This window comes from Lotus japonicus, chromosome 6, assembly GCF_012489685.1.
Source record: "Lotus japonicus ecotype B-129 chromosome 6, LjGifu_v1.2".
NCBI classification, from domain to species: Eukaryota; Viridiplantae; Streptophyta; class Magnoliopsida; order Fabales; family Fabaceae; genus Lotus; species Lotus japonicus.
The window spans coordinates 55,094,950-55,106,980 of NC_080046.1; positions in this window are offsets into that span (position 1 = coordinate 55,094,950).

Here is a 12,031-nt window from a genome sequence, read left to right on the forward strand (position 1 = left end):
ATGTTCTCTTTTTCCCTCTAGGTTTTTTCCTAGTAAGGTTTTAATGAGGCATACCTTATCCAGTCTTACTCCTTCGCGTTGGGTTGTTCTTTGAGGTTTTTGTATGTATTTACTTTCTCTTTCTTAATCCCTATTCTTTGTATTGGGTTGAAGTACCCCTTGTACTTCTCTTCAATATAATTTTGGCTTATCAAAAAAAAAAAGAGCATCTGGCACGTCCAATAGTATGTGCACCTGAAATCAATTACTGGAAATCAATTAATGTGCACAGTGAGACTATTGTTGTTATGTGGTTGACAAATTAAATCATAGCTTTAATTAATTGGAAAACATTAGTTACTTTTACCTGAAAGTGCAACAAGGTCACTGATGTTCAGTCCTTGAGCAGCAAAGACCGATATTAGCTGGTTCAGTGAGAAGGATGGAGCTGGAAGGTTTTGTCCAGCAAGAGTTTTGCTTGCTGTTAGACTATCCATTCTACCTAAGGGAACCTTCCAATTAGGACCGTGAGCCTATAATTGATCAGGTAAATACTGGCAGTTAGGCACTCAAAATGACATGATAACATTTATAAGGTGCAATAGTGCACAAATAGATGCCAAACCTTTAACCTGATAAACCTATTAGGTATAGAGGAAATAATAAAGGGTTGTATTTCTTTAGGTATGCTAAACCTGTGCGTGCGGTGTGCAGCGTACATGCATGCTCTGATTTTAGAATGAAGAAGGAAAGTGTCATTCACAATCTGATCGTTTCAAATAATTCAGAGCTTGGAAGCAAGAGATCAGGAAGAATGAAAGAAAATGAAATGAAAAATTAAGAGAAGAAAATAAGAGAGGTTTTTGTCAATATTCTTGTTATCCATTTCAACAGCAAAAGATACAATTTATAGTTAATGCTTAATTCTCTAGATAACCAAAAAGTGGTATCATCCTAATAGAGGGAATATTCTAGAAGCTTGACACTTAATAAGAGCATGGAAGCTAAAGCAAGATTAATAAAACTATAAACAATAAAAAGATAAACTGGATAAATCCCAATATCTATAAGCTCATCATCTATAAGCCCATCAAAATGAGTCTTCTACCATTCTAAATTATCTTAAATTAAAGGCAATATATTTATTTTTTCATATATTTTTCTAAAGATCATAAAAATTGTGTTTGTAGATTCACCTGTACAAACTCATATTGAGAACTACAACATGGGACTAGTCCTTCTTTGAGTTCAGCACAACGACCACCCCTATAAATGCGCATTGTAAGATATATACTATAAGACCGTATACAATGGTTTTCAACACTCAACATCACTTTTTCTCTTCCCAACACTCCACATCATCTTCTCTCTCCAATTCAACACTCATTCAACTTTTACCCACTCCAATGGTTTTTCATTTAACACCAACACCCTACCCTACCACTTTTTTATTTCATATTTTTATTTAATTTTATATTTTTGTTTTTATGATTTACATAAAATTACAATAATCGATTTAAATTAAATTAAAACAATAAACACTTAACAATTTGATTTTTTTTTAAATATACACAATAATTTATTTTATTTCCTTAACTTAAAATGCAAGACAACAAACTAAGCACACAATAATTTATTTTATTTTCTTAACTTAAAATGCAAGACAACAAACTAATCACACAATAACTTAAAATGCAAGACAACAAACTAAGCACACAACACACAAATAACGTAATTAGTACGATACAAATCATCTTCAATCATGAAGTTTGACCAAACTTTGCCCAGATGTGCTTCACTAGATCTGCTTCCAATTTTTATACCAAATCATGAATTTTGGTATAAAAATTTTTTCCAGAAATTTTTTTTTTTCAATGAAATAATTGAGTTCAAAAGATTAAGAAGATAAAAATCCAGCGAGCCAATCAGGATGAGCCACGTGTCAGCCCTATCCCAAAGCTGCGTTTTCTCTCTCCTGTACTCCGTGTCCCACGCGCCCTGTCGGGGCGTGTACAACACGCGCCTGACGCGCCCAATGAGTGGCCGCCACGTGGCCCACTCGACTCACTCTCAACATGTTGAGTTTTCTCAACACCTCTCTCCTCTCTCCTCAAACTCAACTACCCTCTCAACACCACTACAACCATCATTCAACTCTCAACTACCCACTCAACACTCACATTGTTAGTGGTCTAAGTCCTTTACACTGTTTGGTAGAAAGAGAAATATAATTTTTCTTAGAATATTGGAGAGTTTCTACTTTTAGTATAGAACTACCTCCTTTACACTGTTGGCATGGCAAACAAAGAGAAAAAAAAGGAAAGAAGATAAGTAACGAAAACATGATTTCATCCAGTGGCGGATCCAGGGCCCCGGGGTTAGGGGTTCAAATTTTTCAAATGAAGACATCGTTAAAAATATAATTAAAAACAATTTTAATATGTTTATACATAAGAAATTATACAAGTCATAGTTATGCAAATAGGTGAGTCTTTAATGCAAATAGGTGTAAAACTTAATCTACTAGTATAATTTAAAATTTTCAGGGGATTCAAAAAAAAATTATATAGGAAATTAAGTGCAATTTTTTTTTGTTCAAGGGGTTTAGATGAACCCCTCCTCACTTATACATAGGTCCGCCCATGATTTCATCCACACTTAATATTTTATTGTACATCTAACAATCCATATTAACCGGGTCATGGTACCCAAGTTTTTTTACTGTTATATAACAATCTATATTAACTAGGAGTTAAGCCCTTAGTTATCACTCTTAACCGCGCTTCATGCTTAGTTGAAGCTAACACTCCTTATGACAGTTGGTTCTAGTAGTGGGTTTGGGGTCGGATTGTCAATTGATCAACGGTTGTCTCTAGTTTAACGACTTGAGAATTGTAAATTTGTACTCTCTCCGTTTCTTTTTAAATGTCGTTTTAGAAGAATCTTTTTGTTCCTATTTAACTATCATTTTGATGTTTTAAAGTTACAATTTGTCAATTATACTTTTACTTTTTCAATAACTCCAGTTCACATTTTCTATAAAATTCTTCTTTCTCAATAACTATGAAGAGTTTTATGACTTTATGAGTGGTAAATGGTTTAATGATATGAGATAGTGGAAAAAAAACTAACAATCTGTTGTGAATAGATGACTACATGGGCCAATGGGTCAAATCTATATGTCTTTATCTCCCTAATGCTATAAATAAGAGGATGATGCATCAAGCATAAAACACCTCATTCCACACAATTTTACTTATCTCACACTTGCTACTCTTTTCTCCTCTCTCCCTTTCACAAATTTTTCAACACGTTATCAGCATGATTGTATTCTTTATCTCATCAAAGGATCAAGCAAGGCAACACCACTTATTCTACATCTATATCTATTTTTTTTCTTTGATCTCTATCCATCCAATTTCCCATATCTGTCTCGTTGTTACTTTGTAGCATAGTCAATTTTTCATCTTCTCTCATTATTTCATTTGTTTGCAGGTTCTAGTAATGTTACATACCATTTTTTTAGGCTAGTTGTTACTTTGCTAATTTTGCGTTTTTTTTTTCATTCATATTTGCCAAAATGTTATATACCACATTTTTTTTTACTGGAACGTTACATATACATTGAGCAGATCTGAATACTATAATCACATTTTAAAGCACATATCATTGCTATTTATAAAAGAAACGAAAAACATAATTATACGTTTTTTTTCTTTTGCTTATATCTCCCTCTGAATTTTTGTACTTTTCATGTGCTCTGCTTCTTCTCTACTTTCATAAACGTGATGTGTTCTTCATCACAAAAACAGGTTCATCTCTCATGTTTATCTTTCTAAGTGTTCACATCACTCTGATCTGAATTATGACAATTTGAGTGTTCTTTCTCAATTATTTATGTCTATGTTGTTGGTTGGGTAACATATCTCGTTTGCAATGAGATTAATTGAGTTATAACTATTGATCTTCTTACATATTTTTATCCTACATGTCTAGAAGAACCGTAGTGGAATTTTTATTATGAATTATGAAGATTCATAGTCTACGATTCCAGAAGAACTGTAGACTCTACTGATTTTAAATAATGAAGATTCATTCCTAAACTCAAAAGAAAAGTCTACGAGTCCAGAAGAACGGTAGACTATAGTGATTTTGAATCCTGAAGATTCATTTCTAAATCCAAAAGAAAAAGTCTACGAGTCCAGAAGAACTGTAGACTGGGATTTTAAATCCTGAAGATTCATTCCTAAATCCAAAAGAAAGAGTGCAAGCATTGAAATGCACTAGAAATTTTGATGCTCAAAATATAATATTTTGTTGAAATTTTGTTGAGCTATGGATATTGATTTTAATGGCGAAAATTATAAGACCCGGATAATTTCTGCGATTAATTAACTAGTTATTTATCGGTTTAGTAGCAATAAGCGCTATTAAGCTTAAGTTTATAGTTTATTTGTACCTTGTGTGTTTGAATAAATTAGTGTATTATTAATATTATTATTATTATTATAATTCTCTTCCTAAATCTAATTAAATAAATAAAATAAAATAATAATAATATAGTCACGTAAGTGACAAAGCTAGTAGAAAAAAAAAGGGAGAAGAGTCACGTAAGTGACTTTACAATAAAGTTTAATATATATATTTTTATATATCTTATTAACCCTTCTACACTTGATCACTTAAACTTGCTTAAAGTGATCTTAAATTATATAATAGAGTTCATCATAATTTTTAGGATAATGCTTCATCTTCCTAATATTTTTTCTATAGTTCTATGACTTAAATCCTACACTACCTAAATAAACATATACCCTTTGTGAACATGTAACCTATCTCCTTAATATTATGATTTCTATTCTCTAAACAAAAGAACAAAGAAAGAAGAAGAGAAAGGGAAAAAGTGTGGCGTGAGGGACAGAGGCATGAAATGAAGTCCTTCATGGTGAAGGAACTCGAGCAACACGTGCCACCAAATCATTGTCGACGTTGCATGGCAGAAGCAGGAAAAGTTTATTCAGCTAGTGTTTGTCATCTCCATAGGGCTAAGCTGCCATCACATGTGTAACTCTTCCAACCACATGCTCCTTGCATGTATTGCACCTCATGCTTATGCCTTACACCTCCTCCATTGTTGCATGTTACACGTGTTACTTTCTGCCCACTTACCTTCACACCGAAGCCTTGGATTGGAAGCCTATATATATATGGAAGCAATCAAAGAACCTGGCATATGAAGAAAACACACGAGAGGTTACAGAGAAGCTTTAGCACTCACATAAATCACAATATATTGTTGAGTTAGTTATATTGTTTTAAGTTAGTTTTTGGTGGAAACTCTTGAGTGTTTGTTTTGAGTGTGAGGAGATTAAGTTTTGGGAGCGGAAACTAGAATCTTGAAGCATAACATTTACGAAAGCGATTAATTTTTCTAAGATCCGAAGGGTCACGAGGTTCGCAACTTCTATGCACTACTCATGAAGGTAAGGGTAACTCAGTATAGAAGTGTCATTGAGTCTTGTCTGCTTTAATTGCACTGCTTGTTGACTGTTCTGAGGCTTTTGCCAAATGTTTTCTAAGGCTTCGGCCATTGTTAAACCTTAAGGCTCACACCTTCGTTTTCTGAGGCTTAGGCCATTGTCCATTGCTTAATGATTTACTTGATGAGTTAGTATACATAATTGAATTGACTTATGCTTGTTGGAAATATGAATAACATGTGGTTATTCTGTCTTGATTATTGGACTTGGAACTATTGATTAAGTGGCCACTGAGTTTGATGAGATGTTGTTGACTAACTTTGGCATATAGGGCTTGAACTTGAAGTGGCAATGAGGTGGATGTGGTCCCGCGTGATTGTCCCGTCTTTCGAGGCGTTATAAAGTGGCAATGAGGTGGGTATGGTCCCACTGGATTGTCTCGTCTTTCGAGATGTTCTAAAGTGACAATGAGGTGGGTGTGGTCCCGCGTGATTGTCCCGTCTGTCGAGGCGTTATTAAGTGACATTCAGAAGTTTTCGTTCTCCGTCTGTCCCGTCTTTCATGGGCATTAATAAGTGGCATTCAGGAGTTATCGTTCTCCGTCTGTCCCGTCTTTCATGGCCGTTATTAAGTGACAGTTCAGGGGTTTTCGTTCCTCGTCTGTCCCGTCTTATGAGACATTATTGGTCGATCCATTTTGGTAGCAGCATATAGCTGCATTTTAGGCACTAACGTTTGATTTTGTTGATATCTGGTTTAACACTATATTGTTGGATGTGTTGGCTTCTGTCCTGAATTAAATTGCTCGCTTACTTACCATATTATGTTGTTGGTATTGAATAACATGTTTTTCTCTTTTATGTGAAGTGATTGCATGGAGTTAACCCTTTCTGTTTTCTACTTGTTGTTTTGGCGCTTAACGCTATTAGACAATGGAGATTCTTCCGATGACGCTTAGTCATGCACGAGATGTAGAAGGGATAGTAAGCGGCGGAGTGAAGATGGAAGGAGAAGTTTGATTTTCCTTTGGGAGCTGTATTTGAGTCTCCTTTGTTATCTGAAAACTCCATTACTAAAATCCCGCGTTTGCCACTTGCTAAGTGTGCGTACTTATTTTGAAACCTGTTTATGATATCGTGAATTACTATATGACTATGTATATTATTATTATGTTGGTTACAGGTTTAATTTTGAGGGTTATGCTATGTTTAGAAATCTACAGTGGAAGTGTTTTATCAAACAAGAGACAGGTGTATTCGCTTTAGCGATGAAGTGTTTAGTTCTTTTCAAAAAAATAATAATTACCCTTGTATTTTAGGATTGCAAAATAGTCCTTAGACTTGTCAGGTTACTAATGTGATTCCTCAGTTGAGAAATTGGGGCGTTACAAAAATGTTTGTCTCGCTGATTGTTCAACTACGCACACGATACTCAAGGATAAATTAATTTTTTCTTCTTTGGTGATGCAAGAAGCAAATGTTCGTACTATATCTGACAATGCAAAAATGATTGAAGGCTCCGGAAGAGCCCAAACATTATTGCCTAGAGGAACACAATTGATTATTGAGAATGCATTATATTCCTCTAAATCTCATAGAAATTTATTAAGTTTCAAAGATATACGTTAAAATGAATACCACATGGAGATCATGAATGAAGAAAATGTGGAATACCTTTGTATCACAAGAGTGATATCGGGAAGAAAATGCACACTTGAAAAATTACCTGCATTCTCCTCTGGTTTATACTATACAAGAATTAGTATAGTTAAAACAAATGCTACTGTAAACCAGAAGTTTACAGATTTTTCTATTTGGCATGACCGGTTAGGCCATCCTGGTTCCATTATGATGAGAAAAATAATTGAAAATTCATGTGGACATCCATTGAAGAGCCAGAAGATTCTTCAAACAAATGAATTCACATGTACTGCTTGTTCCCAAGGGAAATTGATTATTCGACCATCACCAACAAAAGTTGGGAGCAAGGTAGTCAAATCGAGATACGTATCGTGTATCGCTAGACCCTAATTCCGTGTCGCGTATCGTATCGTAATGTGTATCGTAAGATACAGACAAAAAAAAAATTAAGTCATAAATTAAATAATATACTAATATATCATCTAAATATAGTTCAAAATAATCAAAGATCCAAGTCATAAGTAGAAAAATAGTCTCACAAAGTTCAAGTTCAACCTAATTCCAAGCCATAAGCCAAACTAAAGTACTAAACATCAAAGAGATGAAATTAAATGCCCACTCCCTAATTCCAAGTCATTAAAGGGCTGCTGAAGTTGAACGTGAAACATGAAAGGGCTGCTGAAGTGAAGTTGAACGTGAAAGGGTGAAAGAATCAAAGAAAACATCACTTTTTAGAGCAATTTACTAATTTTTAATGAAATTAAATGTCCACTCCCTAATTTTTCTAGGGGAGTAAGATGAAACGGCATTTGAAAAACTGTTTTTGTATCGTATCGGGATACATATCGTGCGATACTCATGCGATATGTGCGATACAGGTCACGATACGAACACAAAAAGATACATACATGGGATACGTATCGTTTGGTTGATTTTCGTATCGTATCGGGATACGTATCGTGCGATACGCACGATACTGACTACCATGGTTGGGAGTGAATCACTTCTATTTTTAGAACGGATACAAAGAGATAAGAACCAAGTTGGCATAAACGAGGATATGATAGCTCCAGAAGAGCAGCAAGACATAATTAAAAGTACAGTTTCAGAAGAAACTCAAGTACCTGAAATTATTGAAAATGATGAGATTTCAATTAATTATGTTGTGAATAAAGTAAGATGAGACCGAAGCAAAGTCAACATTGATGACATGTTTGCACATAGCACAACATTAGATGTGTTAAACGATAATGAGGATCATGAGCCAAAATCCGTTAATGAATGCAAACAAAGAAATGATTGGCAAAAATGGAAAGACGCAATCGAGGCTGAGTTAGAATCGCTTAAGAAAGGTAAAGTTTTTGGGCCTGTAGCCCGTACAGCTGAGGGTGTAAACCCAGTTGGATATAAATGGGTTTTTGTACGGAAAATAAATGAAAATGGTGATATTGTCCGATACAAGGCAAGGCTTGTTGCCCAAGGTTTCTCACAAAGGCCTGTGATTGATTTTGAAGAAACATACTCGCCTGTGATGGATGCAACTACTTTTCGATACTTAATTAGTCTGGCAGTACGTAAAAAGCTTGATTTGCGCTTAATGGATGTTGTTACAGCTTATTTGTATGGATCACTTGATACCGACATCTATATGAAATTCCCTGAAGGATTTACGTTGCCTGAAGCACACATTTCTAACAGTCGGGGTGATTATTCGATTAAATTGAATAAATCAATATATGATCTAAAGCAATCTGGGCGTATGTGGTATAATCGCCTTAGCGAGTATTTATTGAAAGAAGGATATAAAAATGATCCAATTTTCCCTTGCATATTCATGAAAAGGTCTGGGCATGAGTTCGCCATAATAGCTGTTTATGTCGATGACTTAAACATTATTGGAACTCTAGAAGAGCTTCCAAAAGCTGTAGATTGCCTAAAGAAAGAATTTGAGATGAAAGACTTGGGAAGAATTAAGTTTTGTCTAGGCCTACAATTGAGTATCTAAATGATGAAGTATTTATGTACCAAGAGACTTATGTCGCAAAGGTACTAAAAAGATTCTACATGGACAAATCACATCCATTGTATACTCCAATGGTTGTAAGGTCATTAGATATGAATAAAGATCCTTTCAGGCCTAGAGAAAATGATGAAAAGTTACTTGATCCCGAAGTACCATACCTGAGTGCGATCGGAGCATTAAAATATCTTGCTAGTCATACTCGACCTGATATATCATTTTCCGTTAACTTATTATCAAGATATAGTTCTTCACCTACACGAAGACATTGGAATGGAATAAAACAAGTCTTTCGTTATCTTAACGGCACAATGGATATGAGTTTATTTTTTCCTTATATGTCCAAACTTGATCTGATTGGTTATGCAGATGCTGGATATTTGTCAGACCCACATAATGGGAGATCTCAAACAGGCTATTTGTTTACTTGTGGTGGAACAGCCATTTCATGGAGATCTACGAAACAAACTATAACCGCCACCTCAGCTAACCATGCAGAAATATTAGCATTACACGAGGCAAGTCAAGAATGCGTTTGGCTGAGATTTGTGATTCGGTGCATACTTGATACTTGTGGTTTTTTCTGAAAAGATGCAGTCAACAACCATATATGAAGATAACACTGCATGCATTGCTTAAACAAAGGAAGGATACATCAAGGGAGATAGAATAAAGCACATATCACCGAAACTCTTCTTCACTCATGATCTACAAAAGAATGGTGACATAAACATCCAACAAATTCGTTCAAGTGATAATTTGGCAGACTTATTTACGAATGTTCTTCCAACAACGACATTTGAAAAGCTTGTGCGAAATATCGGAGTTCGTCGGCTAAAAGATTTCAATTAAAATGCATTGTACTCTTTTTCCTTAACCATGTTTTTTTTCCCATTTTGGGTTTTTCCTAGTAGGGTATTTTTAATGAGGCAATGTATCAAGACGAACTATAGAATGTTGTACTCTTTTTCCTTCACTAGGTTTTTATCCCACAAGGTTTTTCCTAGTAAGGTTTTAATGAGGCACATTCTTAAGGGATGGTCATCTAGGGGGAGTGTTGTGAATAGATGACCACATGGGCCAATGGGCCAAGCCCATATGTCTTTATCTCCCTAATGATATAAATAAGAGGATGATGCACCAAGCATAAAACACCTCATTCCACACAATTTTACTTGTCTCACACTTGCTACTCTTTTCTCCTCTCTCCCTTTCACTAATTTTTCAACACAATCCACTTTGTTAGAAGTCTCACATTAGCTAGAGATAGAGCATAGATAGTCTTTATAAGGGTAGTGCAAACCTCAACTCTTGAGCTAGCTTTTGTGGTTGAGTATAGGTCTCCCAATTTCTAATATCCTAGATCCATTTGTTGTTTGTTGTGGAGACTTCCCATATTTGGGGCACCCATTGTTGTTGATCCCACGTTCCAGGTTGTTCAGTCCTGGATTTGAGGGGGTGTGTTAGAAGTCTCACATTAACTAGAGATAGAGCATAGATAGCCTTTATAAGGGTAGTGCAAGCCTCAACTCTTGAGCTAGTTTTTATGGTTGAGTATAGGCCTCCCAATTTCTAATTCACTTGGTTGGAGAGCTTTATGATTTTATGATAGAGATGTGAGAGGGTGGAATGGAAAAAACAACTCTAACAATCTACTATCTTGGTTGGAGAGTTTTATGCTAAAACGATACTTAAAGAGGGAGTAATTGACAATCATAGGATTCATTAGCCAAACATAAACTGAGGGATCTGAATCTATTACCGTAACCTTGAGGTATTTTGATATGATCAATTGCATTACTTTATCATCAACTCTCGCTTGAAAGTATGCATCATCATGATGACAAGAACACACTAAGGCTATTGCGTTTGGCAAAAATTTTTCTCTATTATCATGTACATGATGATCATATCACAGTTCATAGACAATATACTGACATCAAGGCACTGGAAGAAGATGAGCATTGCAGAATAGTTTGATTGTTAATAAAACTCAGTTTCTACTTCATCCATAACGATATGCATCATTGGACAAATTAATTAAGAGATGTTTATCAAGATGCATTTTTCTCTGTATAAAGTTTTTTTTGTGTTAAATTGTTATCACAATTCCGACCCGGGTGTGGTGAAGAAGTGCGACTCCTAGGAATCGAATTCTAGACCTAAAAGTTCAAACAACCACTTTTTACTACTGCGACCGGAATCGTGTGGTTTTTATAAAGAATTATTAACCCTAAACATTTCAACACAAAATAGACATAAAACCATTTAAATGAGAAAGGCTAGACTACAGTTTATTTATATGTTTCTAAATCTAATTAAAGTCTACAATATTTGAAACACTTTATCATAATAAATTATTATTCGTCAGCAAGGAAAAAAATATAGGGCAATAAAGGCTGCTGTATTCTAATGTCAAGAAATATCACAGGTGTCAGTGTGTCACTAATGTTTAATCCTACAAACTGAACCAAATTCTAACACAAACGTTCATATATTTCATATATTTTTGTTAGGCTGGTTTTTTTGAAGGCTTTCGTTTATAAAGTAGCACTTTGGCATATTAGAAAGCTAACAAGTCAGGTAGGATTTTGCCAGTTGATAATTCTAATAAGCCTTTGCATCAAGCTATTCTTCAGTCATCAAATACAAGTATAACTAGAATAAGACCCGTGCGTTGCGCGGGCGAATACAACTGAAAGCTAATTAAATTTTAACCACAGGTGTTTGCAAATGCATCCTCTTTTAAGATTCTTAATGGAAAGAGGTCAATAACAACAACTAAGAAACATTTGCTTACATAAATGAATAGTGAATTTCAATTGGGATATTTAACATGGTAATGATCATTGTTAAGGGTCGCTTTGGGTTAGCATTGAGGAGACTCCAACGCGCGTATTTTTGCAATCATA